We start from the raw sequence: 27,122 nt of genomic DNA, 5'->3' as shown, positions 1-27,122 counted from the left end.
GTCCCTCGGGTCACTTACATCATAGCGACCTGGTTCCTTACTCCGCTCTCTTGCTCTGTGTCAGGATTCACAAACAAACCTGTGATCAGCTCCCTCTCGAAGTCCATTTTTACCCTCCACTGGACGAAGTCAGTGGAGGGTGTTGTTATCACTGGGATCAACAACAATAGGTGGCGTAGAGATTTCGTTTCCGGGCCAGAACTCGGAAAGTGTTTACTGTTGAGTCATGAAATTTCACATAGTTATGTCTTATAGTGAACTGGTGCCTTTTGATTAGTAGAGTTTTGTATCTTAAGTAGTTTTTTTTTTTTATGAAAAAGTAAAAAAGAAATAAGCTTTCAGTGCGACCTGTGCAAGGAATCTGAAGGGCGCAATGTTCTGTTAACACTTTGCAACTATTAATGTGAGGAGGCAGAAATTATACATGATATATGATTATATGAATATGTAATTATGAATGAAGTTTCATGACTGTACGTATTGTGTAATCATTAAAAATTACTGCCCAAATGAAAAAAGTACGACTCATAAATTCGTGAAATCCACTCATGACTTCATTATTACTATGGGTAAACTACTGAAATCTTTAAGCTTTAATGTCTCTGTGATATACAGAACGATGGGGGGAGAGGGCCGTTGTGCGCTTGGTTAGATGTGCTAGGAGATAAGTTGTATGTGCTTGGTCAGGTGGAGGGTTGCATCAGCGTAGGTTTTTTTGGAGGTTTACGCTGTGTTCCCTTTTTTCGATAAGGGTGAAGGCATTGCCCCTGGGTAGAGGACATAAGTTTGAAGCGTGTAGCACTTTATGACCGGATGCCCTTCATGATGTCTGCCAGTGACCCTGGGTGGACTCGAACCTCCCACCCTACAGCCAGAGTGGAGCACTGAGCCACGGCTGCTACAAAAAGGAACATTAGAAAATCTGCGATCGAACTCGAGACACCTGTGTGAGAATCTTAGTCCACTCCACCTTAATTTACCTTCTCATTAAAAAAAAAAAAAAAAAAAAAAAAAAAAGTTTACATATACAGTAAGTTATGGCGGCAAGAACCCCCGCTGAGATAGGGCGTTGCCAATGTTTATTTATATTTATTTATTTATTTATTTTTTAGGACGAACAAGAAGTATAGATTGATTTTTCTCATGTAGTCATCTCGAAACCCGTATTTTTGGTAAAAAAAAGCAGGACATGTAGCTTGATTCTTTTCTCTCCTTTATGATCTTCTCGAAATTCAAATTTGTTATGGCAGGAAGAACGAGAGTGATGGATCAGCTGTCTGCTTCTCTTGCTCTTCCTGCAGAAACAAATATGACTTACGATAGTCTTGCTGTCGTAACTAAGATTGTTTTGTTGGAGGAACAAGTGGCATGAAAATATTCAGGACTCTCCTTTGCGTGTTCTTCCTGTAAAAACAAATTATATTTATGGGAGGGAATTGGTGGTAAGTTTATTAGTGTATATGGCGTCTGGTTCCTTAACTGTTTCCGCTGCAGCCTAGGTCGCCCATCTCCCATCACCATTTTGTTCGCTATATTAACCACTTCGTTCCGGTGTGTGTGTGTGTGTGTGTGTATGTGTGTGTGTGTGTGTGTGTGTGTGTGTGTTTTAAGACGTGGGAGCATCTCTTGGAGCGACTTATTGTCACATTGTGATTTTTCAGATGCAAGGTGTTTCACTCCTGTTGACAGTGACACCCCGTATTACAATCGTCGTCGTCCCACATCCATGTAGTACTTTTGGGCTTAATTTTTCTTCCACAGGGAAATGTTATCATTTTAGGAAGGTCCTGTCGTTATGCAAGAACTTTATTCATGCTTAATACATCCGGACGGTTCATTTTAGGATATCTTGTAGCGAAATGGCTAAATAGGATGTTATCTCTTTATCTTTTATCACATTTGCCGTCAGACGATTTTGTGATAGACTTTATAATGTAAGAAGGGACCAGCCGTGAGTTCCTATGGAAGTCAGTGATCCAAAATCGGTGTCCATTCGAGCTGCCCGGACGCTTTGCAAATGGAAAACGGGGAAACTTTTGTGGTGAAAAAGCGGAGATGGAGTCCACTAACCTCAGTACCATGACTTAAAAATAAAGATTTTACTAGGCGACAATTTTAGTATAGGAGGGTGTGTTCTTTGAAGAGGGTCAGTGCACAGAGCGGTATGAAAAATGTGACTAATATTCCATGTAGGCTAATTTTATAATGTGGTCCAATTAATGTATTTTAACACTGTGCCCTCCGTACGATCTCCGCTATATCGATCTTTATTATTGCTGTGAACTGTTCAAATGTAAGAATTTTACTTACATACTGAAATGATGTTTATTGTGGAGATACAGAAATTTCAGCCCGAGTTGACCCTCTTTACGCAGGTCTCAGACTGTTGGATCTTCTCAGTAAACAGTTTCTCACTGTGGCTAAAATTCTTTCCATTAACTCTCTTTATGGCTTAGAACTTAGATTCACAAACACATTTACAATCATTTCCCCGTCGTAACTGAGATTCGGTACTGCAGGAAGATCAAGGGAATGAGATTGCAGGACCTTCCAGTCGTATGATAATGCAGGAAAGACAAGGAAAAGAGTGTAAAATCTTCTTACCTTCTATCTTGTGATCTTAAATCCTCGCATGTCCTGTGTTTCTAATGTGTTTTACTGATAATAGGACTATAACGCATTTAACAGCTTTTGTATGTTTTGGTTTTCCTTGTGCTATTTTCTCACCATAAAGCGTTCCCGTTAATGATTTAATTTTCTTTTTCTTTTTTTTTTTCAGTTTTGAGAGACTGAGACCGCCTTACCTCCCATTTTCGTACATGATTTATTTTCCCCTACCTATTTTTTTTACTTTTTATTTTTTTCGAAAAAGGAGATACCGGTAGGCTTACGAATTTTCTTTTTTAATACGGTATGTCTGCATTCTCAAATTTCACCTTTTCCGTTCGTGGTGTGTGTGTGTGTGTGTGTGTGTGTGTGTGTGTGTGTGTGTGTGTGTGTGTGTGTGTTTCTCCATACAGTCTACTTTAAATCAGTTTATGGTCCAATTTGGTTTTGTTTCTTTAAGATGGCTTAACTCCACCACCTGTCACTTTTAACCTTCTCTTTGTTGTTTGTTGTGTTTGTGTGTTTGTTGTACTTTTTTCTCCCTACGAACCCTCCATATCTCAGTTTATGACCCAGTTAAAAGTCGTGGTTTCATTTTTTTCCCCGTACATCTCAGTTTTTACCAGTTTTTCAGTGTGTGTGTGTGTGTGTGTGTGTGTGTGTGTGTGTGTGTGTGTGTGTGTGTGTGTGTGTGTGGATTTCTATATGCCTCCTGTATTAATTTATAACCGAAATCATTTTCTTAATCTCAAGTTCTTTGTTTGCTTTCCTCTGTTTTTCTGATACCTGAAGCATTAAAGATTTCAGTGTTTTTCTTCTTTGTTGCTTTCCTCGTTTTTCTGATACCTGAAGCATTAAAGACTTCAGTGTTTTTCGTGTTCGTTGTTTATGTTTTATTCCTGTGTACAATGACCCTTATCGCTGTTTATGACTCTGTTTATTTTCTCTGAATCTCCAATTTTCCCTTCTTTTAGTGGTACCTTGAATATCTGACATTTCAATTCTTACCTGTTTTCAAGTATTCTCCAGTGTTTGTGTTTGAGTGTTTTTTTTTTTCTTTATATAGCCTTCGTTATCTCTCTTTATGACCAATTAAATTTTCTGTGTGTCAATTTTTTCGTGTTTTTTTGCGACATCTAGACTACCTCATCTTAATTTTTACCTCTTTCTTTTTATAGCATTTTCCATTGTTAGTGTATTTTTTCCCTCCATTATTCAACCTTTCTTATCTCCGTTTATGACCTGGTTAATTTTCTTTGTCAGTTTTTTTTTTCTTTTTTTGTGATACTTTGGACTGAATCGTTTTTCTGTTTTGTTTTCTTTGTACTTTCCGATTGTGTATTTTTCTTTCTATTCAGCCTCCTTTATCTCCTTTTATGACCCAGTTCATTTTCTTTGTGTCTCGGTTTTTCCATGTTTTTGCGATACCCAGGCCCCACCGCAACCAGGCCTGTTCGTGTTTATGTCTGCTTTTCTTTTTCTTTCTTTTTTTTCTTTTTTTTGTGAGGGGGTCGGTCCTTCGTCGAGTGTTTTGGCCTCTCGGGGGTGTTTGTGGGTAACTGGAGTGTGTTTGGGTGTCAGAGATAATTTGTTGTTCCAGTGTGTGTGTGTGTGTGTGTGTGTGTGTGTGTGTGTGTGTGTGTGTGTGTGTGTGTGTGTGTGTGTTTGATAAGAACTAGGAGTGGTTTTCTCATATTTTCCTTCACCCATTTTCCCTTCCTTGTACTGTACATCGTTCGTCTTATTTTATCGCATCCTTACCACATCTCTCTTCCCATACTTCGGCACCTTTTCTCATTGCTCTTTCCACTCTGTCTCTCCCCTTGGTGTTTTTGTTTGTTTCCCACCACTGTGCACTGAGTAACGTGACAGGAAGAACAAGAGTTTATTTTAGGCAGTTTTTACTGCCACTCAGCTTTTATATTTAATTAATTACCTCCGTCAACGAAGTTGGAGGTTATGTATTCACCTATGTTTGTCTGTGTGTATGTCTGTTTGTCCAGACGGTATCTCCGACAGTTCTCGAATTTCAATGAAATTTTGTGCAAGGGTGGACCATGGGCCAAGGAAGGAGTTATTAAATTATGGAGTGGATCCGGATCCGGATCCGGAGTATCCCGCTCAACATCTCCAAAAGTTCTCAATGCAATTCAGTGAAATTTTGTGGAAGGGTGGGCCGTCGGCAAAGAAAGAATTGATTAAATTTGGGGGCGGATCCGGATCCGGATCCTTATTAATGGCAGTGACAATGGCGGAGGTGTGCACCCTCTGAGTGCTTTTTAGTTTTTATATATTTTGTTTAATTTTCATGTTCCGCTTTTGGATCCAACGCACCCCAATTTTTTATGCGGGAATAAGGGTATGATGATAATCACGATGATGATGATGATGATGGTGAATAGACTTTTAACATTCCATTATCTTGAGTAATAATTTAGGAATATCAGTTGAAAGCGGTGCAAATCTCTCTCTCTCTCTCTCTCTCTCTCTCTCTCTCTCTCTCTCTCTCTCTCTCTCTCTCTCTCTCAACCCCAATATTGACACACTTCCTCTCTTTCCTCAGGTATGTAACGCTTGTCGTCCTGGAAAAAACATTCTTGTGGTAAGTACACAGTGCGATGGGGTGTCTGCACAGGATGAACTAAGTCGGTGAGGACAGCCTTAGGACTTGAAGGTTTGAAACACACACACACACACACACACACACACACACACACACACACACACACACACACACACACACACACACACACACACACACCAAGGGACAGACTGAGGACGTATAGGTTATACACACACACACACACACACACACACACACACACACACACACACACACACACACACACACACACACACCAAGGGACAGACTGAGGACGTATAGGTTACACACACACACACACACACACACACACACACACACACACACACACACACACACACACACACACACACACACACACACACACACACCAAGGGACAGACTGAGGACGTATAGGTTACACACACACACACACACACACACACACACACACACACACACACACACACACACACACACACACACACACACACACACACACACACACACAGTCCTGTCGTGTCCCTATTTTCCCCCAGTTTCGTGCTCCCCGTCTCACCATTCTCCTCCTCCTCCTCACTCCACCCTTAGTCACTTACACCCAGTAGGTTTTTATGAGGCAGAGGATTTTCTCGCCACATCTTTATGGTTTATCCTCGTTTGGTAACCTGAGATGGATTAGGGTTTAAGAGCTGGTTTTATGTTGCTTGTGATGTGGGCTGGAGGCATCTTCTTCACTCTGACTTTTGTAGTTGGGGTCTGGCTTAACCTTATCAAACCTGACTAAACCTTATGTCTTTTTTGACTGGCTTTTCATAATCTCATATCGACTAATCTTACATTTAGTGTGACTTAATCGACAACTGTTTCATTTCGATTGCATCTTGTCTAGTGGAATTAACTTGATGTAATTTAACCGACTTAGTAAACGTTATCCCACAACCTAATGTAAGCTGAGCTGACTAGATGTACGTAATAAGGTAACAGACAATATCATGTTAGTTAAGATGATCCTCCAAATTCATCTAACATGATAAAACCAGACCCAGCCTTTTTCTAACATAATATTGACAGTCCTTAGAATCTCTGCGCGTAGCTGGTGCATTTTTTTTTCTAATATTTATGCTAGCTTTGTCGACATTGTCATACCAGAGAATTCTTGGATATAATACGCAAAATGAATCGTGGAGGAAGAGGTATTATCCCGTGAGAATAAGGTCCTTTATGTAATCTTTTGTGACCTCGTCGGACCTAACATGATCCAAAACAAATATTGGCGTGTGTTTTGACGTGACCTGTGCAGTGTACCGTTAACCCTGTTCTGTGTAAACAGCCTTTCATATTTTGTCGCGTCTCCCGTCTGACATCCGCAGCCAAACCCTCCATCACGTGGCCTTCCTTGACTTTAGAGATGATATTCTCTTCCTTTGGACCGTTCTTCCTGTAGTGGATGTTTTGCGTTAGCGAGGAAACGTGTGGAAGGCGCCGTCCTCTGACTAAAGATATTAACGGAGGTAGTTGCTAACGCCTAGAGCCTGACGGGTCTTATCATCACTGAATATCTGGTGTTTGTCCGAATGTAAACGGATACCACGTCCTCGGGCTGAAGGAATTAATAGTCATGCTATGTCTCTGTGACACCATCGAACGTATCTTTACTTTGATTACCTGAACTAAGCTGACTGCCCACTTGACCAAACAACTAAATATCCACCAACTGCCCACCTAACCTAACAACTAACTATCCGCCTAACCTTAACCACCGCCCTACTACTTTCCCCTGACCCAACATGACCTCATTATAACCACCTTCCCATGACCCAGCCTGCCTGCCGCGCACCACCGTGACCCATCATCCCCCTCCATGCCCCTACCCCCATGCCTTCCATCCATGCCCCCTCCATCACCTCCCAGGCCCAAGTGCGGACTTTAATCGGTAATTGGAGTCCGTAGCGGGTCGAGGCGTCACCTGGCCAGTCATTACCACCTGGTCATGACACACTTACGGTTCCCTCCCCCCTTCATAACCCCCTCTCCCCCCTTATTGACCCCCTCCCCTCCTCATTTCTCTTTCCACTTCCCCCTTATGGCCTCTTCCCTCCTCCCCAACATTTCACCCACTCCATAATGCCCTCATACCTTTCACCCCACCCCCTTTCCCCTCAGATCATTCCCTGTTACATATTTTTTATCACTCCTCGTCACCCCCTCCCCCACCTTTTAAGTGCACCTATCCACCTTAACTACCCCCCCTCTCTCTCTCTCTCTCTCTCTCTCTCTCTCTCTCTCTCTCTCTCTCTCTCTCTCTCTCTCTCTCTCATCAGCCTTTTTCTTACCTGTTAAAAGAAGCTGATTATTATTGGCATCTCGTGTTCTCATTTGGTCATCAAAATACATTTCGAGTATATGTTATATGATTTTAAAACGTCATCCAAATACTCCAGGACCATAGACGGCCTGTTTTCTTCACACACCGCCTTTCGTTTTCTTGAAACACATGCAGTACCGGGTAGTTGATATTTCCTTTTCTGTTTTCTTGAGTTCAATTTAGGCCCTCCTGCACTCTGTCTTTTACCTCGCAATCACCCTTCACCGAATCCCGGAAAGAAAGTATCAGGAAAAAAAGTAACAGTAAAAAACGTAAGGGAAAGAGCTAATCTAACCTAACCTAATCTAACCTAACCTAACAACCTGACCTAATCTAACCTAACCTAACCTAACCTGACCTAATCTAACCTGACCTAACCTAGGAAAAGTTGTTACTTTTTGACTGTTACTTTTTTTTTTGATTCTTTCCGATTCCCCCCTTCACCAAGCTCATTTCAATCCATCTCTCTTGCTTCTCTCATTACAGCTCCCTCTCTCCCTGCCCACCTCTTCTCTCCACTCTGTTTCTTTCCTTACCTCCTCCTCCTCTCCCTCTTCTTTTTTTTTCCTCCTTTCGCCCTAGCAAGCATACACATACATGCCATTCTCTCTCTCTCTCTCTCTCTAAATTGGCTGTGACCCTCCTTGTCGAGTGACCCAGTTCCCGGTGGGGTTAATGAGTCTGTGGTCACTAATTGCCTTGTTGGGGTGACACGGGGCCCAGCCAGGGATGAATGGCCTCTCTCTCTCTCTCTCTCTCTCTCTCTCTCTCTCTCGCAGTGTGTGTGTGTGTGTGTGTGTGTGTGTGTGTGTGTGTATTATTATTTATATATCTCTTCATTTATTTATTTATTCACAGTTCATTTTCTTCCTCGTTTTCTTAATTTTCCCTAGAACACCATTATCTTCGTTCCTCATATCCAGCATTGCCTTTTTCCTGCTACCTTCCCATCCACCTCATCATACTTCCTCCCTCATTCCCTCCCCATCCCTCGCCATCTCCACCTCATGCTGTCTCCACTTTATATCTCCCTCTCTCTTTTTCTCCCTTTCCCTCTCTCTCTCTCTCTCTGTTTGCCCTAGTCTCCCTTCCTCCCTTTTTTCTCCTCTCCATCGTCTTTTTCTCCCATTCTCTCCCTCCCTCCAGTTTCCGTTCCACTATTCTCTCTATCCATTTTTTATATCCTCGAAAGGTCAGACTCCACGAGGGAAAGGAAAGGAAGGGGAAGGGGGGAAAGAGTAGCAACAAAAGGCCACGTCTGGAACACATACATGCCGGGCTGGAAAAGGTCATTGCTGGATTGAAAGACCAGGAGAGTTACGTAGACCACACAGACCTCACGGAATTTACCACGTGCCGCGATTTATTAATATTGAACTTTTAGAACAGGATAGCTACCATTACACTAGTCCTGAATGAGATACTCCTTTTTGTATACGGTATGGACGGTGGGTATTAGTGCTGGAGTGGTGATGATGTGTGTGGCGTTATCTGGTGTCCGTAGGGTTACTGTTGGGCCTCAGAAAGCGGACTGCCCAGAATCGGATGCATAGAAATAGAAAATAAGAAAATTTCCACATCTGAGAGAGAGAGAGAGAGAGAGAGAGAGAGAGAGAGAGAGAGAGAGAGAGAGAGAGAGAGAGAGAGAGAGAGAGGGGGGGGGGCAAGAAAAACACCTCCTATTGGGAAGACTGACAGGCAAGGAGAGATGCAATTAGGCAGACTGCAAGGAAGGAGGTTAATAAAAACAAAAGAAGGGAGTTGAGACTGACATCTGAGGAGAAGGGCGAGGCGGAAGAATAAGCAGGAAGTAAAGATTAAACAGGAAATAAAAATAATTGGTAGGTTAGATGAAAATAAAATACAGATTGGCTGATAAGATGGTTGAAAGAGAGGAGGGAAGAGGAAGGTGGAAAAGTTTGCTAAAGGAGAGAGAGAGAGAGAGAGAGAGAGAGAGAGAGAGAAGGAGGGGTAGGATGGAGTGAAGGAACGCGAGAATTAAATGAAGTGGAAGCAGGAAGAAGTTAGACAGTAAAGGAAAGAAAAACAAAAGAGGCAGTCGCGAAAAAAAGAAAGAATGGTAAATATTGAGAAGGAGACGAACACTGAAGGAGTAAGTCAGTGAAGGAAGGAATTGAGAGAGTGAAAGAAGGAAGGGAGGAGCATTAATGACGGAAGGAAGGGAGGAGCATTGGCGACGGAAGGAAGGAAGGAGCAGTGATGACGGAAGGAAGGGAGGAGCAGTGATGACCGAAGGATTGATGTGATGGAGGAAAGGAAGGAAGGGTATGTTTATCCTATGTGGAGGAAGAAGGCAAGTAATTTATGTGTGGGAAGGAAGGTGGCATTCATTTAAGGGAGGAAGTAACATATTTGGAGGGAGGATAGAGAATATCAGATAAGAAAATATGAATAAGAGAGGAACGTCTTTGAAGGAAAAAACAAGTGTGTAAGATGGAGGAAGGAAGTGAAAGGTACGAAAGAGGGAGGGAGGAAGTGAGGAAGGAAAGAAAGAAATGAAAAGAAATAAAGAAGTAACATGTAGAGGGAGCAAATAACGCGTGTGGTTGAAGGAAGGAACGTGTGAAAGAATGTTGGACATCACATAAGAAGGAAGGAGTGCATATGAAGGAAACAGGAAGAAGAGTAATGTATTCATCCCGAATAGATACTTTTTATTTCAGTTTGATCGTCGCCATGCGATTATATGCAGCTTTGTTAATACCTCCCCTGGTTTATGGGAGTTAAGGAGGGAGAGAAAAAATTCAAGGAAGGGAAGGAGGAAGACGATTGTAGGAAGGAATTAAAATATATAAAGGAAGGAGTGATGGATAGGTTGTATGTGGAGGAAGTAGCATGAATGTATGAAGTACACAGGTAACGGAATTGACATCTGTGAAGGAATGAAGTAAGCGAAGGAAGTGAGGAAGGAAGGAAGGAGCACATATGAATGAATGGAAGAAGAAAGACAAGGAGTGGAAGTATTATGTGAAGGAAGTAACATATACAAGGTAGGGGAAGAATGTAACCACACACGTGACGAAAAGAAGGAAGACAGCAACATGTGTGAATGAATGAAGGAAGGAAGACAGAAGTGAAAGTGTTGAGGGCAGTTGACCACCACAAGTAGGCGTACGCAAGGCCGGTCTTACGCCCTTTACGCCACCAGATTCCTGTTTCACCCCACCTGCTGTTTCAGACGCTGTTTCCCTTGTTATTCCTGCTGTTTCACCTGTTTTCCACGTTTCATATTTCATTCAACTACCTTTTGTTTTACCTGTTTCATTCAATCACCTTTTGTTTTACCTGTTTCATTCAACCACCTTTTGTTTTACCTGTTTCATTCAACCACCTTTTGTTTTACCTGTTTCATTCAACCACCCTTTGTTTACCTGTTTCATTCAACCACCCTTTGTTTACCTGTTTCATTCTGCCACCTTTTGTTTTACCTGTTTCATTCAACCACCCTCTGTTTACCTGTTTCATCCAGCCACCTTTTGCTTTACCTGTTTCATTCAGCCACCTTTTGTTTCACCTTTTGTATTCAAGCACTTGCTGTTTTAACCGTAATTCCGTCACCTGTTTCACTGTTTCATTCAGCTAATATTTGTATCACCTGTTTAATTCAACCATTTGCAGTTTCGCCTGTTATTCTTCTGTCCTACATGTTGTTTCACCCTGCATTATATACCTGTTTCATCTTTATTGCTTTACTCAGTCACTCCATCTGCTGTTTCACTTGTTTCACCCAACCATCTTTAATTTCACCAATTTCATTCAACCGCTTTTTGTTCGCGTGTTTCATTCAGCCACCTGTTTTCCCATACACCTGTTTCATGTTTCATTCAACCACCAGTTTTACCATACTTGTTCCATGTTTCATTCAGCCACCTTTTGTTTCACGTTTCACTCCATCCCCTGCCGATTCACCTCAAGTTTCACATGTTATTCTTTGTTTTTCTTGCTGTGCCCCCATGTTTCGTTCACTGTTTCGCCTTTTTCACTTCATTTTACCTGCTTTTTCACCTGCTCTTTACCTGCTGTTTCTCCTGATTTTTCACCTGTGCAAATACGGGTCTTGCCTTAGTGGAAAGGAGTCTAATAATTTTGCTAAGGTCACTGTTACCGTAAAATTGACTTCCATAAAACAGGGGCTTGCCTACTTAATTGGGTAATCAGTAATAATAATAGTTCTGAAATGACCGCCGTATATATTGAGTGTGAATTGTGAAAGATCTGTATAAAATTTAGGTTAATGTGCACTGTTATTAATTCGTATACGGTTCCGAAATGTCCATATATCGAAGTGAATTTTAGAATCTCTCTCTGTTTGTTAGGTGATTGTGTAATACTGTATATATATCTTTTTTTTTATAGTACTGTTTTTTGCATAGTGACCTCTCCCTGAAACGACGTCCTTCCCTGGCCCTCTTTTTCTTCCCTTGCCCTACATTGCCCTGCATTGCCTTTCCCCTCTCGTCTCGTCCCTTTCCATGTATGCCCTGCCCTGCCATTGCCCTCCCTCCCCTTCCATGCCCTTCCCTGCGTTTTCCCTCCTTCCCATTTTCTTCCGTGCACTGCCCTGCCTTTCCCCTTCCTTCTTTTCCTTATGTGCTCCTCTCAGTCCTGAAGTACGGTATATGCCCTGCCATGACCTGTACCCTGCCCTATGCCCTACCCTGCCCTGTCTTGCTTTGTTATACCCTACCGTACATTTTATCGCCTCTCGCAGCCCTGCATTGCTTGGATCTTCCGTATCCTTTCTTCCACTTCCTTTTGTGCAGAAAGAAGGAAACATGAAATCCATAAACAGCTTCCCTCCTCCTCCCCCCCAAAAAAAAAAAAAAAATGAAAAATCAAATAAAAGAGAGCCAATATTAGGATCCATTCTGTTCCATGTGTCAGAATTCATTATGTTTAAAATACTACCCGTCCATTCACTGCCTTGCCCTTCCTTGGCCTGCCCTGACCTGCCCTCCCTTTCCCTGCTGTGCCCTGCTTTGCCCTGCCCTCTATACCCTTCTTTACAACCCTGCCCTGCCCTCCATACCCTTGTTTGCAACCCTGCTCTGCCCTCCATACCTTTCGATATCTACCTTGCAATCCAGACCTCTCATACAAACATCACCTTACCTGTTCTGCCCTATTCCCTCTCCAGCCTACAATTTCCCGTTTGCCCATTCCCTGGTGCGATATTTTTCTGTGGATATCGTAGTATACAGCACTGCCATGCCCTCCTGACCCTACTCAATCTACCTGTCCCTAGCCTACTTTGCCCAGTCCTACCCTGCCTCTCCCAGTTTTTTTACCTGGCCATTCCTCAGCCCAGTGATCACTACCTTCTCTGGGCTTAACCTTTCTCGCCCTTCCTTAACCCAGTTCTTTACTATTATGTTTTTTTTTTTTCATCCATGTCGATTTCTGCATTATTTCACTTCCCCTGCTTTCTTTACACTTTTTCTACCACTTTTTTTTTTTTTCATCTTTGCATTTTGTACTTCCTACTTCTTTCCTGTTCCCGGTTCCTTCTTTCCCTTACCATTCACTCAGATATCTATCTTTTCATTCGCTTCCCTTACTTCTGTTTTCCTCCTCATAGTCATCTCTACCTCATCGTAACTTTCCTTTCTTTCCTTCTCTTGCTCCCCTTCCCTTCAGTATCTTGCCAGTGCTCTCCCTTCTCTTGCTTCCCCTCCCTTCAGTATCTTGCCAGTGATTTCCTTTCTCTTCCGTCCCATTCATTCTTTGGCCTCCCCATTCTCCCCTTTTATTTTCTTCTTAGTCATCCCGTTCATTTCCGCAACTTCCTTTCCTTGTAGTATCCTTCTCATCCATATCCTGCCTTTACCTTTCCTTCCCCTCCACCCCTCCATTTTCTTTCTCTTCCCTTCCCTTCCCCTCCCTTCCCGTCCCTCACAGCTGCGAGACACGCCATCTGACAGCACCGCTTCCTCACAATAACAGATACGATGGAGAGACAACATCTGTTATTTCTTCATCAGGCCTCTCCATATTTTTCTTTCTTATTTAGCGATATCTCTTTTCTGTTATTAAATTCTTATATACTCATTTTCCACAGTTCCTCGTATCTTTCTTTCCGCTTCTTAAATACGTTTCCTTCCCTTTTTAATTTGTTTTTTATTAATATAGTTTTTTCTGCTTTTCCTTCAGCCTTATTATTGTGCCTCCTCCACTCGTATCTAACACCTCAATCTTTTCTTTTAACATTTCACCTTACCCTCTCTTCCTTCACTTTTCCCCCTCACATCCTCCATCTCCTCTCCCTGACCTCTCATCCCTTCCCTTCCCTGTTGCTTATCTCTTCCTTTTCATTTCTCCCACTTCCTCTCTGCCTTCATATTCCACATTTTCGCCACACCTGCCTGTCATACTCTTCTCATTTCATTCATTTCCATTCCCCTGTTCTTCTTTAATGCTTGTTCCTCCCCTCTCTCTCCTCTCCTCATCCCTCTCTCTCACCTCGCACTCTCCATAACGTTCTTCCCCTAATCATTCACTCTCCCCAACTCTCATTCACTCCTCAATTTTTCACTTCCCACTTACTCTTTCCAAACCTTCTCTCTCATTCTAGTAGTTCAGTTACTCTTCTAGGAGCTGCCAAGCATGGGCCAACCGGCCTACTGCAGTTATCCTCTCTTCTTATGTTCATCTCTCTCTCACCTCTCTCCCCTCGCCTCTCCTCCGTCTCCCTCATCCCATTTCCCCCACACACCTCCTCCCCGTTCGTCCCCCCTCCTCCCCATCCTCCCGTTCCCTTACTCCTCTCGCCTTCCCTCCCACTCCCTTACCCCTTATTCCTTTCCTCCCTCGTCTCTCAGTCTTTTCACTTCCCTCTTATTCTCTCCTACCCTCCCGTTCTCCCTTCACCTCTCCTCTCTCTCCTTCCCTCGCTTCTTTCCCCCTACCCTCCCCCATCACTGACCCCCCCTCCCCTCTCTCCCTCTCTCTCAGTGGTGAAAGCTGTCCCAGAGATGATGGCTGGTTGATTGAGATGTTGGTTGGTATGGATGTTGGTAGTTATGGGCGAATGTTGGTAGAAGTGGCGGGAGGGATCGTGGTGGCCCGAGTGAAAGTAGTGGTGGTTGTGATAATGGTGGTTGCCTTGTTAATTATGGGGGTAATGGTGGTCGTTAGCGAATGGGAATGGCGGTGGTCATGGATGGACGTATATATTCTCCCCTTGCCTACCATGAATCTTTTTATATATATATATATTTATTTTAAAAAGACTACACACAACCATTCATTAACCCGTGCTGTATCGCAATTACTTTTGATTTTTTTTTTTTCGACTCCTTCATTATAAAGGCGTGGAAAACAATCAGCTGCAGGCCGAATGGTACTTTTGAGGCTGTGATATCTGATTTATGGGAAGAGGAAAAGGATAGTAAATGTGTGTGTGTGTGTGTGTGTGTGTGTTGTCCTTGCTACCGCCAGGCGATTTATATGATTATAAGAAAAGGTGAACCTTTCTAGTGACGGGATTAATTTGAGGTGATAAGGCTGTGAGTGGAGATAGATGGTGATGGGGAAGAAGAGGTCATGGTGATTCAGTAGGGAGGATGGTGAAGGGAGGGAGAATGAGAGAGGGGGGAGAGTGAGTTGTGTTTTTTCCTCTTTATTTCGTAAGGGTTGATTGACTTGATGTCCGTAATGGTGATGTAGAGAGATGGTGGTAAGATTATGAGAGAGAGAGAGAGAGACAGACAGACAGAGACAGAGAGAGAGAGAAGCCAGGAAAGAAAAGAAAATGAATGAAAGAGAAGTAAAAAGAAGAAGGGGGAAAAATAAGAGTACCAGTAATAAAGAAAGAGAAAGGATGAAGGAAGTGAAGGAGGGTGATGGCCCCCCTCTGTTAGTACTTTTGGCAAGGTCGTCATAGGTCCTTCACGGCTTCTGTGTAAACATCCGCCCTTCCTCCCTCACTTTCTTCCTTCCTTCCATTCTTTGCATTTTTCTTCCTTGTGTCATTGATTCTTTTATATCTCATTCTTTAATTCTGTCATTCATTCATCCTTCATCACTGTCTTTTCCTTTCTTGGTAGCTTGCTTGCTTGCTTACCTCTTTCCTCTCTTCCTCCTTCCTTTCATTCTTCCTTTCCTGGTTTCCAGTATCGTTATGATTGTTCTAAAGTAATTAAACCCACATATGAAGTCATGTTTATTTTTTTGGATACGGTTTCGATCCATCTTTAACCATCTACATAATAGTCGCACATTCCTCATTATTTCCATTTTCCTTCGCCACCTTCAGCATCAGAAAGCCAATGGAGTTTTAAAAATAGCATCAAGTAGTTATTTTTTTATGCAAGGTGGAAGGTCACAGGTCGAGCCGGGTCCACCTGTCTGGCTGCAGTGAAAGGTAGACGGTATGCAGGCGACCGGCTACCTCTAACCGGTTGTGTGTTCTTAGTATACTCGACACATTGCCTCACCTGACCTCGAAATTGACCTGTTTTTTACCACTTCAGCCAGAGGACATTCTTAGCCCTTCCAGGCGATTTTATTTCAGCTTTGTATTGACTTCTCATATCTCAGGGGTTAATGAAAGGTGGATATCATACCCCTCCAATTCGAAAGCTCTTCCCAAAGCTGAACCTAAATCGTTTGGAGGTAGCGGCAGGTATACATAAAAAAAAAAATAAATAAATAAATAAAAATGAGTGAAGGGTGAAGTCTTGAAGAGCGATTATTTTTTTTTCCAATTTCTCGCTGCCACCATTCAGTTTTATTAATCCTACGGTAAAACAGGTGGTAATGAACGGGCTTCTGATCTTAAGCGCGTCTAATCGTGTGAGGGTAATGAGAGGTAAATTATGAGGGTAATGAGAGGTAAATTATGAGGGTAATGAGAGGTAAATTATGAGGGAAATGAGAGGTAAATTAAAAGCCTGATTGCATTGCCAAGGTTTGATGGATTGTGGAGATTGCCTTGAGTTTCCATAAACCTGAATACAGTCGTCGAACGTCAGAGAGATCAGAGCGAAATAAGTACGATAATAGATGCAATAGATGTAATAGATTTAGGGCATCGGAGTCGTAGTATTGTTGCTACGATAAATTCTACGGGAGTTAAACAGGTCGTGTCCGGAAATCCTTAGTGAGTGACCGACGGACAGCCTCGATCCTAGAGATGTTCCCGCATCTAAAAACAAGTATTCTAACTGGTTACGACTTAGGATACTATGTTTAGAAAGGCTGTTCACCATTCTCTCTCTCTCTCTCTCTCTCTCTCTCTCTCTCTCTCTCTCTCTCTCTCTCGTAATACTATCATCACCTACCCCTATGCTCCACAGGGTATTCAGAACTCTTATTACTTTTGAACAGTTCCATCCTTCCTACATTGTTCATTCACGAGAACAATTTGAGGGCTCGAATGAACACCGCTTGAGGGGAAGGTGAGCCGAGCCTTGTGGTGGTGGTAGGGGGTTGGGGGAGGGGGTTTTAGGGGGTTGTAGGGAGGGGGGGGGATTGGGGAGGTTGGATATGCGGGTGTATCATAGGTATCTTGAGATGGGATACCTTAGTGCTGGTAGCTGGATCCTGTATTGTTTTAAGTGTGTATTGTGGATGGCTCTCTCTCTCTCTCTCTCTCTCTCTCTCTCTCTCTCTCCCTAAATTACACTTTAATTACCGTCCATCATTCTGTCTACTAACTTTTATCTTGCATCTGTATATCTTGGCAAAGTCTCAAGTTCCTTAATAGTCTCTCAGATTTCTTAATGCCTTTTTAAAAGAGGTAGTGGTTTTTGTGTGCTCATCATATTTCTCTTCCTTGTCATCGCAATATCTTTCACTTGCACCTACCTCTCCGCACTGTCCACTCCTTTCACACACACACACACACACACACACACACACACACACACACACACACACACACACACACACACACACACACACACACACACACACACACACACACACACACACACACACAGTCCTTCACTCACACCCCCACATCCTCATATAACCTCACCCACACCCTCACACACTCACCCCAACACCGCCAGACCTTCACCTAGGCCATTTGTCAAGGTCTGCATTTGAGATAAGGGTGACTACACCTTCTTGTTCCTGGCGTCACATCATTAGGGTTGAAGAGCATTTGCATCTTGACACTTGATCGTCACTCTTCGTTCTCACCTCTCATCCTCACTCTTGTCCTTACATCCCATACTTATCATTCGTTTTCACTTCTTATCCTCATCTTCCATCCTGCTGTTACACTTCTCATCCTCACCTCAGCATCGTCTCTCATTCTGGTATCCTCACCCATGCATATCACTCCTCATCCTTACTCATTCTGCTCTCCTCTCCCCTTGCCCTCAGTCCTCATTCTCACTCCACGTCTTCATTCAACATCCTGTACTTTCAGTTCTTATTGTACTCCTCATCCTCATTCATTACCGGTATCCTCACTGTTAGTTTTATCCTCACTCCTTTATTCATCTCTACTCCCATCGTCACACCTCATCCTCACCACTTGCCCTTCATCTTCATTTTTTATCGATATCCTATCTCCTCATTCTCCCTGTGGGTGAAAGGTGAGGCTGTGGAGGGAGTGCTGAGGAATAGTGAGGATAAGGGATAAGTGAATGGTGAGGATAAGGGATAAGGCTGAAGAGGGTTAAGGTATGGGGTGAGTGGTGAGGATTGGTGTATGGAGTGAGTGGTGGGGATTGAAGTAAAGGGTGTTTGAGTGGTGATGGTGTGGTGAGTGAAAAGGTCATGGGTGAGGCTGAGTGGTGAGGGTGAAGGGAGATGGTTGAGGTAAGGGGTACATGAGTGGTGAAGCTTAGTGGTGAGATTAAGGATAAGTGGTGGGGATGAAAGGATGAGAGTGGCCGTGAGGGATGGATAAGGGATAGTTTATGAGGTGAATGAAGCTAAAGAAGATTTGTGGGCGCATGTGTGTGTGTGTGTGTGTGTGTGTGTGTGTGTGTGTGTGTGTGTGTGTGTGTGTGTGCACGCGCGCATATGTACTCCATGATCCTGTGTGCGTGTGTATACCAGTGTTAAGACGGATGTGTGGAAGCCTTACATGGCGTAGGAGGGGAGACTGTGTGTGTGTGTGTGTGTGTGTGTGTGTGTGTGTGTGTGTGTGTGAGAGAGAGAGAGAGAGAGAGAGAGAGAGAGAGAGAGAGAGAGAGAGAGGCAAAAGAACTAATGCTAGAAGAAGAAGAGGCGGAAAAGAAGAACGGAGAAGATGAGGAGGGAATAAGGGAAAGGTAGACTAGAACAGCGAGAAATAGAAGGAAAGGAGAAAATGGATTAGGAAGGGAAGGTTGGATAAGGAGGAGGAAAGATAAAGGAGAAGAGACGAATAAAAGAATATAACGAAGAGGCACAATATAGCAGCTAAGGGGAACAAGAAAGAGTAAGTGTTTTAGAGGAGAAAAGGAAGGAAGTAAGGACGGTGGATGATAAATGAGGATGCGAGGGAGTGGAGAGAGATAAGGATATTAACGAGAAGAGGCGCCAATTTATCACTGACGTAGGGGAAAAGTAGTAAAAGGTAAGACGTAACCCTTTCAGTCATAGTATCAATTTTATATTTTATTCAAGCTACCTCCAGACGATTTTGTTCAACGGTAAGAAAGGCCTCTAGTGGGACAGGGGTTGATGAAGGCTGTATCTTACCCCTCCAGTTCGAAAAGTCTGTTCCAGGTTTAGTACTGGGGGTATAGCAAGAGTGAAATGAACAATAGGATAACCTGATGGAAGGGGTCAAGTGACGTAAAAAAAAAAATAATGACGAGATTGCTTGAAGTACAGTATTTACCGGTTACGTAGAAAAGAGAAGTAAAAGTGTGATATATATACATTACTTTTAACAGCCCTGCCAAAATGACCAAGACCTGAAGAAATCCTTAGCCTGTGAGTACGACGAAGCCTTTATTATTATTATTATTATTAAAATTGAATCAGTAGTAAGTTGTGTGTATTGGTAAAGCAGTGTATGAAGTAAGTCGTGAATGTATGAGTTTAAGAAGGTTACGTGTGATAGACCCCCCAACTTTCCACCCTTCTTCCCCTTCCACCGCTTCTTTACCCCACTTTTTCTTATCTCCCTTTCCCCCTTCTTCCTGTGCGTCTCTTCTCTTAGCCCTTTCCCTCCCTCCTCTCCCACCCCCTTTTTTCCCCTCCCACTTCTCCCATCTTCTCTTCATGATCGTCCCCCCTTCAGCCCACTCTTATCTTTCCTCCCACCCTCTACCCCCAGAGAGAGAGAGAGAGAGAGAGAGAGAGAGAGAGAAGGGTTAGGGTGAGATAACGACCCGCCCTACCTCCCCCTGCGACCCCGGTGGCCCCTAATGTCCACTTAACACTTAAAAAGGTGCCGCCTAGGGTAAGTGCGCCCCTGGAAACCCTAATTACCAACGCCTTGATTCTCCCTTGGTTGGTGCAGGTGGTGGCTGACGGCTCCAGGGACAGGTGTGGATGGTGCAAGGAGGATGTGGAACTTCTAGATATGTGTGGAGAGTAGCAAGTGTTTAGAGGATTTGATGGTGGGTTAGCTGGGGATCTTAGAACTTCACTTTTCAACACACCAGTCCTTCCTTCATGGCTGCAGGTGGTGTCTGACTGTGCCGAAGACAGGTGTGGACGGGTGGAAGGACTTTTGATGGGTGTTGTGGGTAGCAGGTGTGTAGGGTATTTGACGATAGATCTTTTCAGCGCCTAGATTCATCCTATTGGTGCATATTGCAACAGACGGCGACATTCAGCTGTGGAAGGGTTCAAGGAGGTTCTGGAAAGATTTGACACAGGTGCTGTGGAGAGGTATGGAGGGAGCTTGAGCGTAGGTTAGTAAGAACTCTAGGAATTTCATGGATTTTCAGCATCGAAATTCTTCCCTTGTTTGTGAAAGTAGTATCAAACGTTGCCACAGAGAGTTATGGACAGATGCAAGAAAGGTGTGGAAGTATTAGACAGGTGGTACGGGTATTAACAGGTGTGGTGGGAGATTGACCATAGGGTGTAGGAAGGAACTGTGAGGGGGGCTGGGAGGGTCTACTTAACATGCAAGCTCGCCTCTTTGTCCCAGGCCCCCCGACTAATGTGGTGGGCGTGATGGTGGGTGGGAGAGTGAGGAAGGGACGTCATCCTGGTCACTCCTACAGTCTTTCATTTCGTCACTCACTCATTCATTCATTCACTGTTGTAATTCCGCCGTAGACTCACCAGTTCACTTTTTGAGTATATTCACATCTAGATTTTCTCAGTTTGTCACTCACTCGGTCATTGATTCGTACCTCCCTCATCATCAGTTACTCTTTCAGTCTCTCTTGCGGAATACCTATTTTCTTGCTTTACTGTCTGTATCTTAGGCTCATAGAATATACTGTATGCCTCAGTATTGCCCAGCTGTTTGCATTTATTTGTATTCTTTTATACTTTTTCTCTATCAGTTCCTTTGCTGTCCCTCCTTCCCTTATTTTCATTTACTTCCCTCTCTTACACACATAGATTTAGATACTTACGCTCCATCTTATTACTGCATTCCTTCCATCATCCTCTACACCATCATTACCATCATCATCGTCGTCGTCGTCGTCATCAGTCCTTTTACCCATCCCTTTGTTATTCAGATGAAGGGCCCCTTTTTCTCATGCTCTGCCCTTTCCTACCCACACTTCCTTTCCTGGAGATTCCTATTTAACTTCATTTCTTTTCCTTTTCACTCGTTCACTCCTTTTATCCCGTTGCCCCCTTCGTCACAGAACACCCGTCACTCCATTCTGTCAGGGTGTATTTTCTTCAAACCACCAGGTAAATATGTCAAGATTATGGATCGACACAGTATTTACATGCAAATCATGGGTAAATATGCCAGAACTTGTCGTTTATTCAGTTTACCTCCGGCGTTTTCCCTAAAGAACTCTACCACATAATTTAAAGTTGCTGCGTAAATGTATCTAAATGAATTGTGTTTTAATTTTACAGAATCTATTTAAAGAAATGTTTTGATAATGTTCCAAGAGTAAATTTTTAGTGGGAAAATCGGACGTCAGATGATGTCGGCTGATGGTTGATTGATATTTCTTGACCCCCACCCAAAAGAAAGAGAGAGAGAGAGAGAGAGAGAGAGAGAGGGGGGGGGGAAGAAAAGAAAAGAAAAAGAAGAGAGAGAGAGAGAGGGGGGGGGAAGAAAAGAAAAGAAAAAGAAAACACGTGTAAAGTTGTAAAATATGGACGACAATAGATTTAGATTGATGGGGTTACGGGTTTAAGTTTTCACCTCATCAGTTTGACCTTTGCGTTAATAATCTTTCATGTATACGGTGTTGCAGAAGGTGGAAGGAAACACGTAAAACCTGTTTAGCATAGTGTGAGATCATGCCTGTGTGTCTTACCTTCCCCTGACACGCTGGGAGTGTTATTGAAGGCCATACTCCTGTTGAATTATGAGATTTCGTAACACCTCACCTTTAGCGATATATTTTGTGTATTAACCTTATTATGCACCTGTATGTTCATTTCAGCATCGATATACTCGTATATTTTTTTCTGTAATATCAAAGAGATTACTAGTGTACCATATGCAGAGATAAGTCGCTAAGGAAGAGGCGTTACGGAGCTTCCTGTGCCATCTAGAATACGACCTTTGTCTCTCACTAATGCCACTTTACCCAACACGGGATTAGGTTAAACACAGCGGCAGGTCTATTGTTTCCTTTTAAGTAGCTTGTGGGGCCGGAAATTTCTTCTTTTGGCGGCGGAGACATGTAACACAGAGGGTGAGGGTTGCGTTAAAAAATTGCACTACCTAATATGGACCCCCTACCTCACACGCGAGAGTACCGCCCTTCCCCCCTTCACCATCAGATATTCCCTCAGCCTCCCCTCCACATCAAATATTCCCCTCCTCCTCTCCCCATAAAATATTCCCCTCCTACCCTCCCCATCTATTATTCTCCTTCTCTCCCCAGCACCAGATCTCCCCCTCCTCCTCTACTCGCATCAAATATCCCCCTCCCGCCCCCACCTCCACAGCTCCCCCTCCTCCTTCCTTTCCGCACCAGATCAAGCAACCCCCCTTTCCCCCGTCCTTCAGCACACTCTATGGATGTGGCGTTTTCTGTAAGGTCACAGAAAAAGGGCCGCTGGTATTCGCTTATGGCACGTGTTTGACTCCAAGTTACGCCTGACGTTTCCAGAATCTTAGGAACGAACAGCTGGTGGTGTGGCTCATGCGTTGAATTCGGACGATTTGTTATTTTCATTTTATTTATGTCACTCTCAAATGTCAGGACCAACTTGTCTAGCCCCGGGTTCCTACGTTCCTCATGGGGCGACATAGGATTGGATGATGGGTGGATGTTCTTGAGTATTGTGTGAATTTGTGTTAGTTTATTCCGTGTACAAATAACTTGTGGTATGACTTTAGGGCATTTGATTCTGTGTTTACATACCTTAGCTTTTTTGATATACTGATGACCTGATGTCCTTGGGTGCTGTGGAATGCTGTGTTACCAATTACCATAGTGTAGACCGATATGTAGGCCTTAATGTTACCGAGTGAGAAATGATTAAGGAAATTATTTTATGCTGTCTTGCCTATGGGTGACACCGAAGTAAGGAGGAGGAGGATCTGGTGGTTCAGTTGTAATCTTATGGTCGTGGAATTCATGATCTGTCGCGATTGAGGGAAGAAGAGTTCGTGGATTTCAGTTTTATTACACACACACACACACACACACACACACACACACACACACACACACGCACACACACACACACGCACACACACACGCACGCACGCACGCACGCACGCACGCACGCACGCACACACACACACACACACACACACACACACACACACACACACACACACACACACACACACACACACACACACACACACACACACACACACACACACACACACACACACACACACACACACACACACACACACACACACACACACACACACACACACACACACACACACACACACACACACACACACACACACACACAGTGTCTTGTTTCCGGAAAGTTATACCGCAGAAGTTAATTATTAGAGTCGAGTACGTTCTTCGAATTTTTAGCAAGTGTTTTTGCGTGTGTGCGTTGCGAGTCTTAAGAGTACAGGTGCAGCAGTAACTCGGCGTGACCCGGCAACAGCACACAGGGAGAAAGTAAGCCGCCTTGGACGCCAGCCTTGAGGAGGTCAGTCTTGGGGCCTCAGGTCGCTGTACCGTCGCCAGGTATTTAGGGTACAAGGAAAATGCTGAGTGGCACAGATGTGAAGTACAGGCGAGGGAGGAAATGTTTAGGGTGCAGGGGAGGTACAGGATGAGTAAGATAGTGATGATGATGATGATGATGATGATGATGATGTTGGTGTTGATGGGTACATGGAAATGACAAGATGAGTAAGGATAGGGCGGTGATGGTGGTGGTGGTGGTGATGATTACATTGGAAATACAAGGTGATCTGGGCTAAGGTGATGATGGTGGTAGTAACAGTTTTGGTGACGATTGTAGATGAAGAACAATCGCCAGTGGTTCAGAGTCCTACAAGCAAAATTCATAGTGAAGAGAAAAGACTTAGTGATGATGATGATGATGACGATGAAGATGACATACAGGTGGAGTACAGTCGCCAGGTGTTTAGGGTACAAGAAAAATGCAGTTGGGTACAGTATTTCACAACTCTTCTTCCTTTGTTTAAAAAGGTGCACACTGCAGTCCGAGTAACGATATATTATTTTTCCATACCTGCGTTGAGTCACCTGTGTGGTATGTAGTTTATTCCTAAAAAACAGAGACTTCTTAATGATGATTCTCACGCCGGCAGAAAACATACATGAGTAGAAAATATTAGTGTACCTTTAATTAGTAGAACGACCTAGGCTAATCGCTTCTCACGTGAAAAAAAAAAAAAAAAAAAAAAACAGAAAAAAAAAGAATAGACGGGTAAAAAGTAGGAAGATTCTCACGTTAAAAAAAAAGAAGAAATAAAAAGAATAGACGGGTAAAAAGTAGGAAGATACTTATAAATAGAAAAATCGACTAAATAACTATGCGTCTCCCGCCGTCAGAAATTTGCTGACAGAGATTATTCGTGTAGTAATATTTGGTACAGCTGCGTAACTAACTGTGCCTCTCACGTTGCCAAAAAAAAAAACATAGAACCAAAACTAACTAGGTTTCTTGTGCCTCTTATTCCAGCAGAAAAGCAGAGAATAGCAAGAATATGTAACTGTAGGTATAAATAACAGAAAGACATGATTCTGTTTCGTGGGCCAATAGATAACATACGGTAGGAAGATAAAATTAATAAAATCGCCGTACAGTGCGTCTGACGGGAATAGAAACGGTAGAAAAAAACTCCTGTAATCCGTGGCACGCCCCAAAAAACACTCGGATGATGAGAAGTGGGGCTTTACCTGAAGGATGGAAATGTCAACACGGGAAGGACTCTAACTGTAAAGGAACAGGCTAGGTTAATTCTCTTGACCTAGGGAACAGGAATCCGCCACTGAGGGTAACGGCATGCACGGAGGGGCGGCATGGGGGGGAGGGGCACATATTTTCGTAAGCTGAGGAGGCCGTGTGGCACCTTTTTCCTGTCATTTTATATCTGTATGTGACACTAATTTCCTCTTACGTAAAATTAATGCACTCTGTGTCGATATTGAAATGAACAGTACACGAGAATATTATTTATTTTAGGTGTAATATGCATAATTATCGCTTAGGAAGAGCTGCTAGAGAGCCTCCTAGGCTGGTGAGAATACGACTTTTGGTTTAGGTGAGAGGAGAGGAGAAGGAGAGGGGGTCCTAAGCTAACAAAAGGTGGTGCAAGTCACGCCGGGTCGTCCTCTCCATACGCCGCCTCTAACGCCGTCGACACTCCCTACTTTCACTGCCACTGTAAAAGACTCGTTTCCTGGGATAGTACTCTCCTGGGCCTGTGAAGCTGTCTGGATTAAGCCTTTAATGAAAAGGATGTTGCCTCAGCTGCCACAGCCATTACCGCCAGAAGAATTTACGCAGTTGATGCCGCTGAAAAGATTTTTTACACCTGAGAGAGACTGAGCAGAACATTTGCCAGTGACAAGACAAGGTGTTTTGGGTGTATACTCTTTAGAACACAACCTATCACACCATGTTTAACTTACGTAGCCAGTACACCCACCACAGCAGACTATATTCTGCTGTGCAAGGATCCGGAAAACAAGTAATCCAGTTGTCCGTACCACGTTCATCATAACTGACATATTCTTCATGCAAATAAAACCACAATTATATGAAAGTGTTAGTGTTAACTTGTTTGCTGGGTACGGTATAGTTTCTGTATTGACTGCGAGCTACGGGGGAGTTATCCAGGCTGTCCCACCACCAGACTAGCATGGAGCGTTATGAGTGTGGCGGTTCAGGAGAGTTCACTAACACCACATTTGACACCCCCATAATAACAGCGACCAATCAGCCAATCTCTTATTGCTTTTCAGATACCACAGTTTACATACTTTGTATATTACGTTAACTAGCCTTTTTTTCCTGGGTGGGGAGAGGAAACTTTATCTAAATCAGATTAATTGAATATGAAGAAAATATACAAAGATTCCAGCATTTTAGCGTGATTATTTAAAACATATATATTGGGGTTAATGTCAATGTTGTATTGACTTCATATGTACTTTCACGGGTACATGTTGTCACATCTCACCAGTTCGGCCCCGCGGACATCACCTTTGTCTTATTCTTGTTAAAACCTTGGGGACGGAGAAAATGGGGATGAGGCCGTAAAATATTAGGGACGAAGGCGTTGTCACACTCCTGTTTGTTCCGTCAATTGTCGCGATGGGCGGGTGGGCGTTTTTAGAAGTGGGAGGAGAGTGTTTGTGCTTAGAGTTAGTGCCGCCCATTCCCTCTCACCTCACTCCCTCTCCCTCCTGTCCCGTCCCCTTGTCCACTCCCTCTTCCTCCTGTCCCGTCCCCTTGTCCACTCCCTCTTCCTCCTGTCCCGTCCCCTTGTCCACTCCCTCTCCCTCCTGTCCCGTCCCCTTGTCCACTCCCTCTTCCTCCTGTCCCGTCCCCTTGTCCACTCCCTCTTCCTCACGTCTCGCAGCTCACTCTCCTCCTCCCACTCTCCTCCGCCCACTCTCCTCCGCCCACTCCTTCCAGCCCGATCCTTCCTTACCCACTCTCTTACCTACTCCATCCAGGCCATTCTCCCCCAGCTCACTCCACTTGTCCACTTCCCTGTCCTCTCCTTCTTGCCCACTTCTCCCCATCTCCTCTCTCCTTCCCAACTCCTCGCTGCCTACTCCCCATTTCCCACCTTCTTCTTCCTGGCCGCTCACTTCCCTTGCCTACCCCCTCGTGCTCGCCCACCTTGCCCACCTCTCTTGTCAACTCCACCCCGCCTACTGATTTAAAGGGATAACGGCCCGTGCCCCATGACTCCCTCCAATTGCCCCTCCGTCTCCCCCGTGATACTGCTTCCTTGTTCACAAATACCATTACCTTTTTCCTTAATATTTTACTCTGATTTAACTTTACTTCTGATTGAATTTTTGT

The sequence above is a fragment of the Coenobita brevimanus genome, chromosome 78 (genome assembly GCF_032717465.1).
Source record: "Coenobita brevimanus isolate Jiangsu-jjx chromosome 78, ASM3271746v2, whole genome shotgun sequence".
NCBI classification, from domain to species: domain Eukaryota; kingdom Metazoa; phylum Arthropoda; class Malacostraca; order Decapoda; family Coenobitidae; genus Coenobita; species Coenobita brevimanus.
This window is presented reverse-complemented; position numbering follows the sequence as displayed.